Source organism: Hydra viridissima, unplaced genomic scaffold (genome assembly GCF_058129835.1).
Source record: "Hydra viridissima isolate aposymbiotic clone 2 unplaced genomic scaffold, HvirCarnegie_v1 scaffold_8, whole genome shotgun sequence".
Classification (NCBI taxonomy): domain Eukaryota; kingdom Metazoa; phylum Cnidaria; class Hydrozoa; order Anthoathecata; family Hydridae; genus Hydra; species Hydra viridissima.
The window spans coordinates 17,746,833-17,762,413 of record NW_028324307.1 but is presented as its reverse complement, the minus strand read 5'-3'; the positions used below and the strand labels follow the sequence as shown (position 1 = coordinate 17,762,413).

Sequence of the window (15,581 nt, the reverse complement as noted above, 5' to 3'; positions counted from 1 at the left end):
GTTATACATGTTGCATCCCTGCAAAGAGTTGGCGTAAAAAGCTCCTCCTAAAGGAGAAAAAAGCAAATCAGTGGCAAGTCCTGTTTGATCCACTCCAATTCCTTCCGTTGTTTCTGCATAATTCCCTACATTGATTTCTCCGTCAGTAAAGATTCGAATAAAAACTTGACCTGGAATATTCGTACCAGGGGTGCTGTATAAAGCCAGCCACAATCTTCTCAGCACTCCGGATTTTCCAGAAAACGCAAACACAGGAGAAGTGGTTAACGCTGCCACTGTCTGAGACTTTAAGCCTAAACTGGTAAAACTGGATCCTGGAACGACACTGGTCAAACTCGATTTTGCAACAACAAGTCTACATAATTCTTTGTTGATCCATCCTGTGAGTTGGTTGGATCAGTCACGTTGATCAATTTGTGTGAATTCAAATCCAAATCTGCTACACCTACAGTTGTTCCACCTGAAGCATGCGTGTCTACATAATTTTTCGTAGCTGAATCTGAAGCTGATGTAGGTTCTGCTAAATTGGTTAATTTGTGCGACGTCATGTTAATGTCGGTGTATGAAATAGCGTTGTAAGAGACTTTGGTGTCTACATACCCTTTTGTTGCAGCGTCTTTTAAAGCGGTAGGATCGGAAACGTTGATCAATTTGTGGCTATTTAAATCCAAGGCTCCAGTGATCGTGCTTGATCCATCTACTTTCACATTCATGCTCGAGCTGACGTCAACATAATTTTTTGTCGCGGCGTCATGCGAATTAGTAGGTTCGTTCAAATTGATCGCTTTGTGAAAATTCAAATCCAAGTCTGCAGTTCCAATCGATGATCCTCCTCCTGACGAATGCGTATCTACATAGTTTTTCGTAGCAGCATCGTGTGCGTTAGTCGGTTCACCTAAATTGATGATTTTATGAGAGTTGTAATCCAAATCTGCAGTGATGGTGCTGTTTCCATCTGTCCTGACATAGAGATCACCTGTTATGGTTGTTGATGAGGAAGGATCATAAAAATACCTTCCTAATTCAGTTCTTCCAAATTTGTCAATCATTTTATATAGTCACGACTTTTTTTTTCACCAAAGTGTGTTAACAACACTTTGAAAGTCATCTCCTTCCTGTAATTTTTTCAAGACGTAAAGACACAAGTGTCCACAATAAGACGTGTTACCAAACTGCACTCTTTCGCTGTTGTAAAAGACAGAGCTTTTCAAATAGTCAACGAGCTCGACGAGAGGAGGCTGGGCATAAGAGTCAAAGCTGTATTTTTTGTCTCCATCTTTATACCAACAGACCCAATGAAATCCATCTGTGCTGGAATCTCCCGTGTTGGTAATTCCACATTCTTTTACTCTTGGCTTTTTAGGCAATTCATCCCTCACAAAAACACCTCTAAAGTTTTTAATTTTGAGCTTTTTCACAGCATCTATTAATTGAAAGTTGGTGAGAGGTTTATTCGGTAGTACAATTCCTTCAACGTTGATCATTTTTTTAAAATTCAGAAAAATTTTAAAAAGGGTTTTTTTTACATTTCATCATCCTGCTCTATTTCATCTTCTTTCACCTCTAAATTCATGTCTTCACACATCATGATGCTATGAGGTAAAGATGCATTTTTTACGATGACGGCTTCGACCAGTTTAACTTGAATAGACACAATCGAAGGACCGATATACACCCCCTCAATTCTAAGCCCTCCAATAGCATAACATCTTTGATTGATAAAATCATGTCCAGAAGATCTAACCAAATTTTTATTACCACGTTCCCCTTTGACTCTATTTTGTGTATCAAGATCTGTTTTCTTTCTATGAAATACAGAAGTAATGAATATTTCGTCTTCATTTTTAGATCCTTTAGTTATATACATTTTAGCATAAAACACTGGTGCTGCATCAGCATGGTCAGCTTTATATTTTAAAATAGTCAATTCGTCTGAATTAATTTGCTTTTTTCTTCCTCCCTTTTTAAGTTTGGCTGACAATTTATCTACTTCACTTCTAATGAACAAAGTAATCTTTTCCATTGTGCTAATAAACTTTTCTTCTTGTTCTGTCTTTCCTTTCTTAGCATCAAAGCAAACGAAGGACATGGAATAGCCAGTCAATTTTTGTGTTGCTGGATCTTTATTCTCGCATACACCATACGAAAATAATATAGGTGTTCGTAATACAAGAGGACCGTCTCCATTTGAATAAGAATATTTTATCGGTAATTTTTGATAGGCTACTGGTTTGGTTGCTGCGTAAATTTCTCCAACTGATAATTTACTCTCATCAAAATTTTCAATTGTAATAAAACTCATTTCTTTTATATAGAAAAGAAAATTATTTAACTCGTTTTTCAGAATAATGAAAATCTACGATTTTTTAGATCACTTCTTCATTATTCATTGCAAGCTGATCCGTCCATTTCAGGTTCTCCGGTGCTTTTTTTTAAAACCTAATCCAAATTTAGCTTTGGCTTTGATGATGGGAGTGATCAGTTTTCTTTCGTTAATCTCTTTTTGAGTGGGGTTTGGAATGGAGTTCATTTCTTCAAGCATCATTTGATCTGCTACATTTCTGCTTTTAACATCGTTTAAATATTTGTAAGCTAAATCGTGGTGGTATGCTGCATTGTCTACTCTATCCACCGGTTTACTCCAATCTTGATACATGTCTGTGGATGTGAGTCTTTTGTCCAAGTTTGTGCCAGGTCCTGCAAAATTCATTCCTGGAATGTGCATTTCTCCTGGAAATTTTGCCCATGGAAGCTTTATTTTTTTTGAAAAATTGTTGATCGATTCCACCAAGTCTCCTCCATTGACTTCATTCGCAGAAACAAACTTGCATTTGCCTCTTCCGCAGACGGCACAAGTTCCTTTAAGCATATTTCTATTGCTTTTGCTTATAGAATGGTACAAGTTGTTCGTTTCTGTTATTCTTTTGCATTTGACACAATACATTTTTTTATATTCAACATAATAAAAAAATGGAAGTGATTGATTTGTCATGGAATGTAAATAAAAGCAAAAGGAAAAACAACAAGCTTTTGCCTAAAAGTATACGTGGAATCATTATTGGGAAATCAGGATGTGGAAAAACAACGTTGCTACTCAATTTACTTTTAAGACCTGGGTGGTTAGACTATAATCATTTGCAAGTGTTTGGAAAATCCCTTTTTCAGCCAGAATATAAAATACTCAAAAACTCGTTCGAGAAGAAATTGCCAAAGGAAGTTATTCTTAATTTGTTTAACATTCAAAACAAAATTGATGAATTAAACGTAAGCCCTGAATGCGTTATTAATGAAATTTCAAAAAAATGGGATAACACAGAGGATATGGAATGCCAATTTTTCGAAACGGCTGACGATGTGCCTAATCCTGAAGATCTTGATTCATCCAAAAACAATTTAATGATCTTTGACGATTTGCAATTGACTAAACAAAACAAATGTGAAAAATACTATATCCGAGGAAGACATTCTAACGTTGACTGCTTTTACCTTGCTCAAAACTATTTTATGCTGCCTAGGCAAACCATCAGAGAAAATGCCAATTTCATTTGCTTGTTTCCTCAAGACTTTAAAAACATAAACCACATTTATCAAGATCATGTTTCAAGCGATATGAAGATAGAAGAGTTTAAAAAGTTTTGTAAATATTGTTGGTCATAACCTCACGGATTCGCCGTCATTGATTTATCCTCTAAAAAGGATTGTGGGAAATATCGAAGCGGATTCGACAATTTTTATTTTCCCAACTCTATATAAAAAGATGAGCGGATTTTATCTCCTTACAAAAGCAAAAAAAGAAACTCCAACCATAAGAAACAGCGTCATCCAAACCGAGTTTGACAACCCCATTGAATTTGATCCTAATAAAAAGTATGAAATGGCTCTTGTTGGCTTTGACACTATTCACAGCTATACCAACATCAATTCGACAAATAATGTTTTCAGATACAGTCCTAACGCCGGTTCAAACAGCTACACCATTTACATCGAAGAAGGAGCGTATGAAATTAGCGAGATTAATGATTATCTTCAGAAGGAAATGGAAAAACAAGTTGGAACCTTGTATAGAAAGGATGGTGTTGTTATCGGTGCAAACCTAATGACTTTAAGATCTACACTGAAATTTGGAAAACCTGGATCTACAACAAAATATTGGGTGGATTTCAACGTGAATAACAGTTTAGCTCCTGTTCTCGGATTTAATAAAGCGGAATATACCTATGTAGAGAAAAAAGAAGATCCGACTAATCCGGATAAAGTCACAAGTTATATTGACTATTACGAGTCTGAAGCAATTTCGAGAATAGACGACGTGACCATCATCAGAATCACAAACGATGTTATCGGAGCATCTTATGATGACGGAAAAAGAACATCTGACATTTACTCTTTTCATCCTGACACTCCTCCAGGCTACAAAATTACCGAAAAACCTTTCCACTTGATTTACCTTCCCATAGTAGTAGGCAGAATTTCAAGAATGGAAACAAGAATTGTAGATCAAAACGGTAACTTGATCGACTTTAGAGGTGAAGACATTATCCTCCGATTTCATGTGAGAGAAAGAATAACCTCTGTGCTTCAAGACCTTTTTACGAGCAGCGCTGTTCAACGATAATTTTTTTCTTTTATTTAAAAAATGAGTTACCAAAAAGTAAAATTAAACATTTCACAAAGTCAATCTGACAAAATAAAAAAAGCGATTCAAGACAAGACTGATGTCAATATAAGGCTATCTCATCAAGACTTGAACGGTGAACATATTCTCGCTATTACTCATGCGCAATTGAACAAAATTACAAAAGCGTATGAAGCTGGTAAAGGAGTCACTCTTAAATTAAGCAAAAGACAACTTGCACACAACTCAACCATTGAAGGTGGATTCATCGGAGCTCTTCTACCGTTATTAGGTATGTTAGGCAGCACTATTGCTACAAGAGTAGTTCCTGCTCTCGCCACTGGATTGTTAGCAGGAGTAGGCTCTTCTGCTGGCTCTGCTATGGTTGATAAAATTGCAGGAAGAGGAATCGTTTACTTGAAAAAGAATGGAAGTGGAATGAAAATGACTGCTGCAGGATCAGGAGTCTTTTTAAGACCTTGGGTGAAACCTACTATTGGTGAAGGACTCTTTGTTAAAAATGGAAAAGGCTATCAATCTATTGGATCTGGCTTATTGCTCGGACCTAACTCACCCTTTAATAGCATTCCCTTTTTAGGTGCTATTCTATGAAAAGCTATTGTAAATTGTACAAAGAAAAAAACTATTTTATATATTTTTCAGATATATAAAATTTGCATCTTCACAATATATACGTCACTATCGTTTACTGTAGAATAGAAAAATACGATGACGAATTAAAAGAATTAACTCGCTCTCATTAAAAAATGAGCATTGTCTTATTAAACACAAAAATTATGGAAAAGTTTGACAAGGATAACATTGATGATATGACGCACTTAAAATCCATTTTTCTTCTCTTAGAAAACAAACACGACTTGTCAGATGAAGCTATTAAGCATCTGATGGAGACTAAAGACGAATTGGATAAACGCAAGACTGAAAAAATAACGTTCATCGCCAAGACAAACCATCTCATCCAGCGATATCAAGACATCCTACAGACGCAGCTTTCGTTTGAAGACCGTGCTAAATTTGACGAAGAAAAAAACCAGCTTCAACGTCAATATTTTACCATTGCGGAAGAAACGCTTTCTCAACGACAGTGGACTGATATTAAAATTGCTCAAAAACTAGTCTTGCATACTAAATGTAAATTTTGCATCAACGACGATCCGAGTCAGTTTGAAATGGACGACAGCAATAAAAAATACTGCCTCTTGTGTTCTGGTCAGCAAGAAATGTTAGAAACAACTGTTCCGTATAAATACTACGACCGATCCAATTCGATGAACAAGTACACTTACTCGCGTATCATTCATTTTCAAGAGTGTATAAAACAATATCAAGGTAAACAAAATTGCAAGATTCCTGAAGAAGTCTTTGAAAATTTGGAGAAAAAATTTAAGGCGCTCAACTTGCTAATTGATTCTGAAAACACCAATGTAAAATACTCTCGCATCACCAAAGAACACATTCTGATCTTTTTAAAACAACTCAACTACACGAACCAGTATGAAAATGCCAACTATATCTATTACGTGCTCGTCGGTAAGCGAGACGATATAGAATATCTGGAAGAGCAGTTGATTAAAGATTTTAAGGATCTGTCTTTCTTATACGATTTAGTGTACGGAAAAGACAAGCCGAAAGAATTAAAAAGAAAGGGTTTCATGAACGCGCAGTATATTTTGTTTCAGCTGCTCCAAAATAGAAGTCATCCATGTTGCTTGGAAGATTTTTCAGTTTTAAAGACCATTGACAAGAAAAGATTTTACGACGACATTTGCTCTCATCTGTTTGCGAAACTCGGATGGAATTTTACACCCACCTTTTAATTATAAAACCGTGCTTTACATTTATGGACTATGATCAACTCTTCGGACATGATGATTAAATATAAACTCAGAACACGAGGCAGAGACACAAAAAAGGTAAGTCAACAAAAATGATTGCAGAAAATTAAAAACACGACGCCATCTTGAATTCATTAAGTATTAAAAAAAATGTCAATGCGCCTGAATCGATATTGTGTCTTGAAAACTGTCAATGCATATAAAAAAATGTCAATGCGCCTGAATCGATATTGTGTCTTGAAAACTGTCAATGCATATAAAAAAATGTCAATGCACCAGAATTCACAATTCATGATTGCAGAAAATCGGGATGCAGAATTATAAAAATGGCAATGCGGTATTAAGAAAATGTCAATGCGCCAGAATTCACAATTCATGATTGCAGAAAATCGGGATGCAGAATTATAAAAATGACAATGCGGTATTAAGAAAATGTCAATGCGCCAGAATCGGCAATGTCTAGTAGTCATATTGATTAAAGACGTGAAGGAAGATCGACCCGTGGGTAGACCTAAAAAGGATTTAAATCTGTTAAAAGAAGAATAAAATGAAACAGTTTTTTCCATTTTTTCTAGAATGTAGTATCAAAGAGACTGATATAAATAAAAAAAGACATCTTGAGCTTCTTGCATTTGAAAGAGCAGGTGTGTTTCGCGAATCTGTTTACATCACTGAAAACGGAGATTTTAATATTCCAAAAGAGTACAACGACGAAGAGAGAGACAAGCTTTACCTACTTGTATGGAGTGGTGAGACAGAATATTCACGAATGGAAAAGAAAATCAAAGAGAATCTCAGTACTTGGAAAGTCTTGCCTAAAAAAGAAAAACTAAGAATGATTGACAATTATGTGCTTGGTTTGGATTGTGATTTCGAGGAGAAGAAAAAGATTTCTGGAAATCTAAAAAGCGCAATTTTAAATCATTCACTTGATCCTAATGATATTGTATATAAAAACTTTAGAATAATTTTCATCAATGACATAAATTTAAAAAAATCGAATTTGATTTAAAAAAAATCTTTACAAATAAAAAAGATGAAATATACAAGAAAACTTTTGAAAAATTTGTTAAAAGAAAACGGTGTTTCCAAAACGTCACACAATAAAATGTCTCTCATGATGCTTGCAGTTGAAAACAATCTGATTGATAAAGATGTCATTTTGGAAAACTCGAAAGACAAGAAACCTGTTGGCAGACCTAGAATACATGAGAAAAAAGAAAAGAAACCTCTTGATCCAAAATATGCTAGACTTGGTTTAATTAGAAATAATCCTTTACATTTAAAAATAACTCATGTGGATACTGGTGAGGTGACTGAGTACAAGTCTGCTTACGAGACTCATAAAAAGACAGGACATAGCTGGCAGTACTTTGAATACAGAAATGGAAAAGTAATAGATGGTTACAAATATGAGATTTCTGGAGGAAGAAGTTTTTAAATTCAATATAAGAATTTAAAAAAATTGAAAAATGATATAAATAAAAAAATCTTTTGTTAATAAAATGGAAAACAAAACGGTGAAAGAATTAAAAGAAATTGCTAAAGAGCAAAAAATAAGAGGATACTCTAAAATGAGAAAAAGAGAACTTATAATGGTTTTACAACCTCCTAGAGTAGTCTCTGCTCCTGCTGCTTTTCGTAGACCTACTGTGGTTAGGTTTGTTCGGCCAGCTGTAAAAGTTTCTATAAAACCTACAAAAGTTTCAATAAAGCCAACAAAAGTAAGGATTGTTCCTTCCGCAGTGCAAAAGCCTCCTATTGCTCCAAAACCAATTCATTTGCAAAGACCTATCCTTGACGAACCTGTCTCAGATTTAACACCTGCTATAACACCAAAACCAGTCATTCCACCTAGACCTTCATTTTTTTCAAGTCTGAAGGCAACTACAAAAAGTGTGGCGTCCTATGTTAAAACTAAGTTAAATGATGTTAAAGAATGGGTGGAGCCTTACGTTCCCGAAGTAGTCAAGAATCAGGTAAGCAAAGCAGTGAACAAAATCGATGAAAAGATAAAGTCTATCAAATCGCTTGTATCAAAAACAGAGTATAAACAACCTGCTGTAAAACAACCTGTGGTAAAACCAATTAAAGTAAAGTTTAAAATGACTGAACATTCGGCAGAGGGTTCTGTAAGACAATTTTCTTATAGACCTTCTTCTCGATACCAAGACCTTGCATCCTTTTTTAATTTGGTGAGAGAGTCTGTCATTCAAACCATGGAAGGGGAAAGAAACACCAGAGTAAGAATTATTTTAACGTGTAAAATGAAATCTGTAAGCATGATGACTGGTGAAGAAGTGACTCGAGAAGCAAGCTTTTCATCAAGATCAGAGATTGTTCTAGCAACTACAAATGTAAGAGAGCTCATGGGTGAAATGGAAGGAAAAGTCTTGGAAAGTAGTGTCAAATACAATGCTTTAGGATCTAATTGCACTATATCTAAGATTTTAAGAATGGACATTAACTTTACTGATTACGAGCCTATCAGCGGTTCTTCCTATATTGAGCTGTCTAAAGAGCTGAAAGACAAAAAGGCAATCATCAACATGGAAAACAAGGACGATCAATGCTTTAAATGGTCAGTCACTCGAGCGTTGAATTTAAAAAATAGAGACAACGAAAGAATTGATAAAGACTTGGTTCTAAAATCAGAAGAACTGAATTGGGAAGGAATGGAGTTTCCTGTCAAGCTTAATAAAATCAACAAGTTTGAAAAGAATAACCCAGCGATTAGCATTAACGTCTTTGGATACGAAAATAAAAAACTTTACCCTTTGCAAATATCTGACTTTGTAGATCGAAAGCACTGTGTTGATTTGTTGTTTATTTCAAACGAAGACACTGACCATTACTGTCTCATTAAAAGTTTGAGTCGCTTATTGTCAACACAAACATCAAATCATCAGCACAAAATGTATTATTGCAGAAATTGCTTACAAGGTTATGACCAGGAAGAAAAGCTTCAACAGCATCAACCTTATTGCTATGACAACGATGCAGTAAGAATCGAACTTCCTAAAGAAAGAACGACCGTTCATTTTAAAAACTATAACAAGTCTATGAGAGTTCCATACGTTGTCTATGCAGACTTTGAAAGTTTCATCCAACCTCTTAACACTTGCACACCGAATTCGAAAGAGTCGTACACCAGACAATATCAAAAGCACGTTCCAAGCTCCTTCTGCTATTATATCAAATGCTTTGACGATAGCCTTTACAAAGGAGAACCAGTCATGTACACAGCTGAAAGCGAAGAGGATGACGTAGCTCAAAAGTTTATAACCATGCTTGAAGCTGACCTTATAAAGATTCTCGACAAGATTGATATAGTAAAAAAGAAAGTGGTAACGGATGAGGATGAAAAGAATTTTGAGACTGCAACTCTATGTCATATTTGTGAATCAGATCTTAACAGTGACAAAGTGTGGGATCACTGCCATTTAACTGGAAAGTATCGAGGAGCTGCTCATAACAAATGCAACTTGAATTATAAACTTCCAAAATTCATACCCATCATTTTCCATAATTTGTCCGGTTATGACAGTCATTTGTTCATCAAGAAATTAGGTGGAAAGCTCAATTGCATACCCAACAATGAAGAAAAATATATCAGTTTCTCGAAAAAAATCAAAGTAAGAGAATTTATTAATAAGAAAGGTAAACTTCAGGAAGTATGGAAAGAGCTAAGGTTTATCGACAGCTACAGATTCATGAGTTTCAAGTTAGAAGATCTAGCTAAAAATCTAAACAACAACCAATGCAAAAACGTTGCTCAATATTACTCTGGAGAAAAGTTTGATTTATTAAGAAAAAAAGGTATTTACCCTTATGACTGGGTGGACTCGATTGAAAAGTTCTCCGAAACGCAATTACCTCCTATTGAAGCATTCTATTCCAAACTGAATGATGAGGGAATAAGCTGTGAAGACTATGCGCATGCAAAAAACGTTTGGGATGTATTTGGATGTAAAACGTTTAAAGATTATCAAGAACTGTACAACAAGTCAGACGTTCTGATACTTGCTGATATCTTTGAAAATTTCAGAGACGTGTGCCGTACCTATTACAAGCTTGATCCTGCTTGGTATTACACCTCACCTGGTTTGGGTTGGGATGCCATGTTAAAACTAACTGGAATTCGTTTAGAGCTTCTGTCTGATATTGATATGCTTAATATGATAGAAAAAGGGATACGCGGTGGAATTTGCATGATCAGCAAACGACATGGAACTGCTAATAACAAATACATGAGTGATTATGATCCTTCACAACCTTCGAAATTCATTCAGTATTTAGACGCAAATAATTTATATGGATGGGCTATGTGTAAGCCTCTTCCTTTTAGAGGATTCAGATGGATGACTGAAGAGGAGCTCGCTAATTGGAAATCCATGCCTTGTATTCTCGAAGTCGATTTAACCTATCCCGAAAGCCTACACGATTTACACAACGACTATCCTTTAGCTCCTGAAAGACTAAAAATTAATAAAGTGGACAAGCTCGTTCCTAATTTAAACAACAAAGAAAAATACGTCATTCATCATGAAAACCTAAAACTCTATGAACGACTTGGATTGATCACTACTAAAATTCATCGAGGTGTCACCTTTGAAGAAGAACCCTTCATGAAACAATACATCGATCTCAACACTGGATTAAGAGCAAAAGCTAAAAACGAGTTTGAAAAAGAATTTTTTAAACTCATGAATAACTCTGTCTTTGGAAAAACCATGGAGAATATTCGAAAGCATGTTGATATTAAACTAATCACCACAAGAAAAGAAGTCTTGAAATTGTCAAGAAAGTCTAATTATGATAGAAATACCATTTTTGATGAAAACCTTACTGCAGTTCATATGAAAAGAACAAAACTCTTTTACAACAAGCCTGTTTACTTAGGACTAAGCGTTCTAGACATAAGCAAAACTTTGATGTTTGATTTCCATTACAACTATATCAAACCTAAATACGGAGATCGCGCGAAACTACTCATGACTGACACTGACTCACTCATCTATGAAATCGAAACGAAAGATTTTTATCAAGACATTTCTGGCGATCTTGAAACCAAATTTGACACGAGCAACTTTTCTAAAGACCATCCTGCTATTGAAAACGCTGGGTTTAAAGTAGGGTTAAATAATAAGATTATCGGTATGTTCAAAGACGAGGCTGGTGGAAAAATAATTAAAGAGTTTGTTGGACTTCGTCCTAAGCTCTACTCTTACAAAACCTATGAAAAAGAAGAGAAAAGATGCAAAGGGGTTAAAAATAAAGTCGTTCAAAAACACATCACTCATCAAGATTATAAAGACTGCTTATTCAGTGGAAATGAAAAGCTTGCATCCATGAACGTTATCCGATCACATCAGCATAACATTTACACCGAAGAAATCAACAAAGTCGCACTCAGCGCTAACGATGACAAAAGACACATCTTGCAAGACGGAATTCACACGCTAGCCCTTGGACATTACAAACTAAAACCGTGCTTTACATTTATGGACTATGATCAACTCTTCGGACATGATGATTAAATATAAACTCAGAACACGAGGCAGAGACACAAAAAGGTAAGTCAACAAAAATGATTGCAGAAAATTAAAAACACGACGCCATCTTGAATTCATTAAGTATTAAAAAAAATGTCAATGCGCCTGAATCCTTAAGTATAGAAAAGTATCAATGCGGAATTATAAAAAATGTTAATGTGGTATTAAAAAAATGTCAATGCGCCAGAATCGATATTGTGTCTTGAAAACTGTCAATGCATATAAAAAAATGTCAATGCGCCAGAATCGGAAGTCATAGTAGTGGCTTGTCTTCCACGTTGTCTCGTTTTCCTACAGGCGGAAACATACGTATATAATCAAGATCATTGTATGGTGATTTCTTTTCATACTCGTTATATCTTTCCCCTCCTTTTTGTGGCATGTCTTGCTTGTTTTCTCGTTTTCCCATAGCCAAAATATAAACTGCATATTCGGGTTCACCGTATGGTGATTGCTTTTGATACTCGTTATACCTTTCCCCTCTTTTTTGTGGCATGTTTTTCTCGATTTCTCGTTTTCCCATAGCCAAAATATAAGCTGCATATTCTGTTCACCATATGGTGATTTCTTCACTTCTTTCCGTAAGACATCTTCGCAGCAAAATAAAAAATGCCCTATTCAAAGTAAGCAACAATTAAAATACAAAACCACTTGAAATCTCTGAAAGCTTAAGATCCCTAACTACTTATAAAAATTTTTTATCTCATTTTAAATGATATTTCTTCTAAAAAGTTAGCCGTCATAATTACTGCAATTAAAAACTTTACTTAAAGTTATCTTTTACTTTTATTGTGGCATTATTTCTATACGATTTTTATTGTGGCTTTATTTCCATACGATATCAGATTTTCGTCAAAAAGTCGATTTTAAAATTAAAGACTTAATACTTCACGAAATACTTGCTTTTTAAAAGCTTTTTTTTATTTTAATAAACTGTTTAAAAACCTTCATGAAAAACAAAAATGCAATTCGAAAAATGAAGTTAAATTCATGTCAAAGTTTTCTAATTAAAGGCAAGAGGATTTTTTTTTTTTGGCTAAAATCATTAAAGGTCTGTAATAATTAATAATTGAAAAAAATCATCTTAGGCTTTGTTATTTTAATTCCTTTTCTTTTTTTTCACAGTAATATATTTTACCTTTCGGAATCATCCACCTGCATAAATTATCACTAACTACGTTCTTAAACTTGTATTTGTCTAAAAAACTAAAAAATATCTCCAAAAAAAAATTTTTTATAATTTTGATAACCTTAAGAGAAAAAGATAAAATTAAACTTGCTAAATATATTGATTTTCAAAATTCCTCTTCTTTTTTTTTCCAAAGTAATGTATCTTACCTTTCGGAATCATCCATCCGGTCGTTTTCGTAACCTTCATCATAGAATGGTTTTGCTAACGCCTAGTTGTAATATAAAACCAAAACAAAACAGTTAGCTTTGTTGATAACGCTTAATATTTTAGGACAGTTTTATCTTCTTACTTTACACATACGCAACACAGTAAAAACTCACCAATGAAAAGCAAAGAGTAGCCAGGAGAAATTCGTAACTCTTTCTCGCGTATTTTCTCTCGAATGACTAGACGCAGTCTTATATGCTTCTCAACAGATCTGGTTTAAAACTAGTATAAAACAAGTTTCGTTATTATGCTTGCATAAAAGGTAGGGGGTGATACGGTAGGTAATTTTTTAATACGCTTTAACATGTAGCTATAACTGAAAGATGAATTAAATATCGTTATAATAACGCTAATTTATCATAACAAAATGTCTATTGTGAATTGTTTAAAAAGTATAATCTTTTTTAACCTTTTTGTGACCAGTGACGCCTTGAAGTGTTATTGAATTTTTAAATGATGTGACGTAGGTGAATATAAATTCTTTTCTCAAACCCCAGATTGTGATGTTTCACTGTCTAAAACTTTTCAAAACCAAAAACTTTTGTCTATTCTTCTTTAATCAAATATTTCTTCTGACTCTCTGTTTAATTCTATACTTCTTCTGATTATCAAAAGTTTTTTCTTCTATTTCTCTTTTGTTCATTTTAGAACTTCTTGCTTATCCAAGTATTTTCCAATAACAAAAACGCTTTCTTTAAAATCCTTCTTAAAAACTTTCCTAAAAGCTCTTTTTTACTTTTCTTTAAAACTTCGTCTTCTTCTCTTTTTGTCTTATGTTAAAATTCAAAGGTGTCTCCAAAAGGTCCGTCTTTCTCTCTAAATTTCTATTTTTTTGAGCTTTTACAGTTTTTTGCTTGTTTTCAGATGCGATGCCTAATCATCATTTATTTACGTGGCAGGTTGATGAATCATTGTGTGTATGTCTATTTCAATCGCTATTTTTAACTTGGTTTTTCATCCTCACACAATAAATCATGATTTATCTATCAGTGCTATTATTTTGTACTAGTCTAATGATACTATTATAATTATTGTAATTATCATTTTTATTATTTATGTAAAAATAGCTATTTACCATTTATTTAATTCTTAATATGTTATTTATGATGAAATGAGTATCCGTCGTCTTAATTACCGGTGAAAAATTGTCCATATTTATTATTTATTATTAGAATGACTAATAATTATAAATCTAATGTTAACCTATGTTTAATCATTATAAATTTTTCTCATTAAACTTGATCTGATAGGAAATATTTATTTTCATACTTTTTCACAATTTTATTTGTTGATTAAAAAGTTGCTCTGTATTTTTCTGTGTTTCTTGTTTTTGTCGTAAATGAGCGCGTTATAAATTGCCTATAAAAGAATAAAAGCTGACCTTGACAGCACGCAATTGTTTAGATAAAATACAAAACCAATTTCGTATTATTTTGTTTGTATATAATATATTTGTTTGTATTAATTGATTATTTACAGTTTCTGTTAGTTTTATGTTTTACTTGTTTGACTTCTGAAGAGAAGATTTGAAATTTTTGAAAAAATTTGCAAATGATGCAAATGAGCAGATAAAGGAAACATTAAAAGATGAGGCCATCTAGAAAAAGAGGACCATAACATCATTTGCTTCAATCGCTCAACAACCTTACTCCCCGCAATCCCAGGAAGCCTTAATGACACAATTCCATTGCCAAATTGTAAATAGTGATCCATATTTTCAAGCAGTAAATGAAGTACATTCAACTGTTAGCACAATTGGACCTGTTTCTTAAAAAGATTTGGTTCAATATTCCCATACCACTTCACGAGATGCAGCAGTGCATTTCCTTTGCGCTCACCAAAACTCTTCAAAATGGTGAAACATACACAAGAGGCTGTTTATGCTAGAGTAAAGAAAAATAACCTATGTACTGTGTACAGTGCTTTATTGCTAACAAAATTAATGCAAATCAGCCATCTTTTTATGCGCAATCTGGATGGAATATTGTCAGTGGATGGAGAAAGTTGAAACATAAGATACTGTCTAATGAAAACAGAACTTTACATAAAGAAAATGATGTAGCATAGAAATCAGCCAGTAAAGCAGCAAGAGCTAAAAAATCTGTTGATCACCTTCTATTAACGGAACTTTTTGCTGAAAGAAATTACAGGATGAA

The 15,581-nt window shown here is 34.0% G+C and overlaps 1 pseudogene; it reads right to left on the bottom strand.

Annotated features, from left to right (window-relative positions):
• Positions 1–15,581, bottom strand: part of LOC149885439 (uncharacterized) — a 175,183-nt pseudogene that overhangs the window by 38,043 nt on the left and 121,559 nt on the right.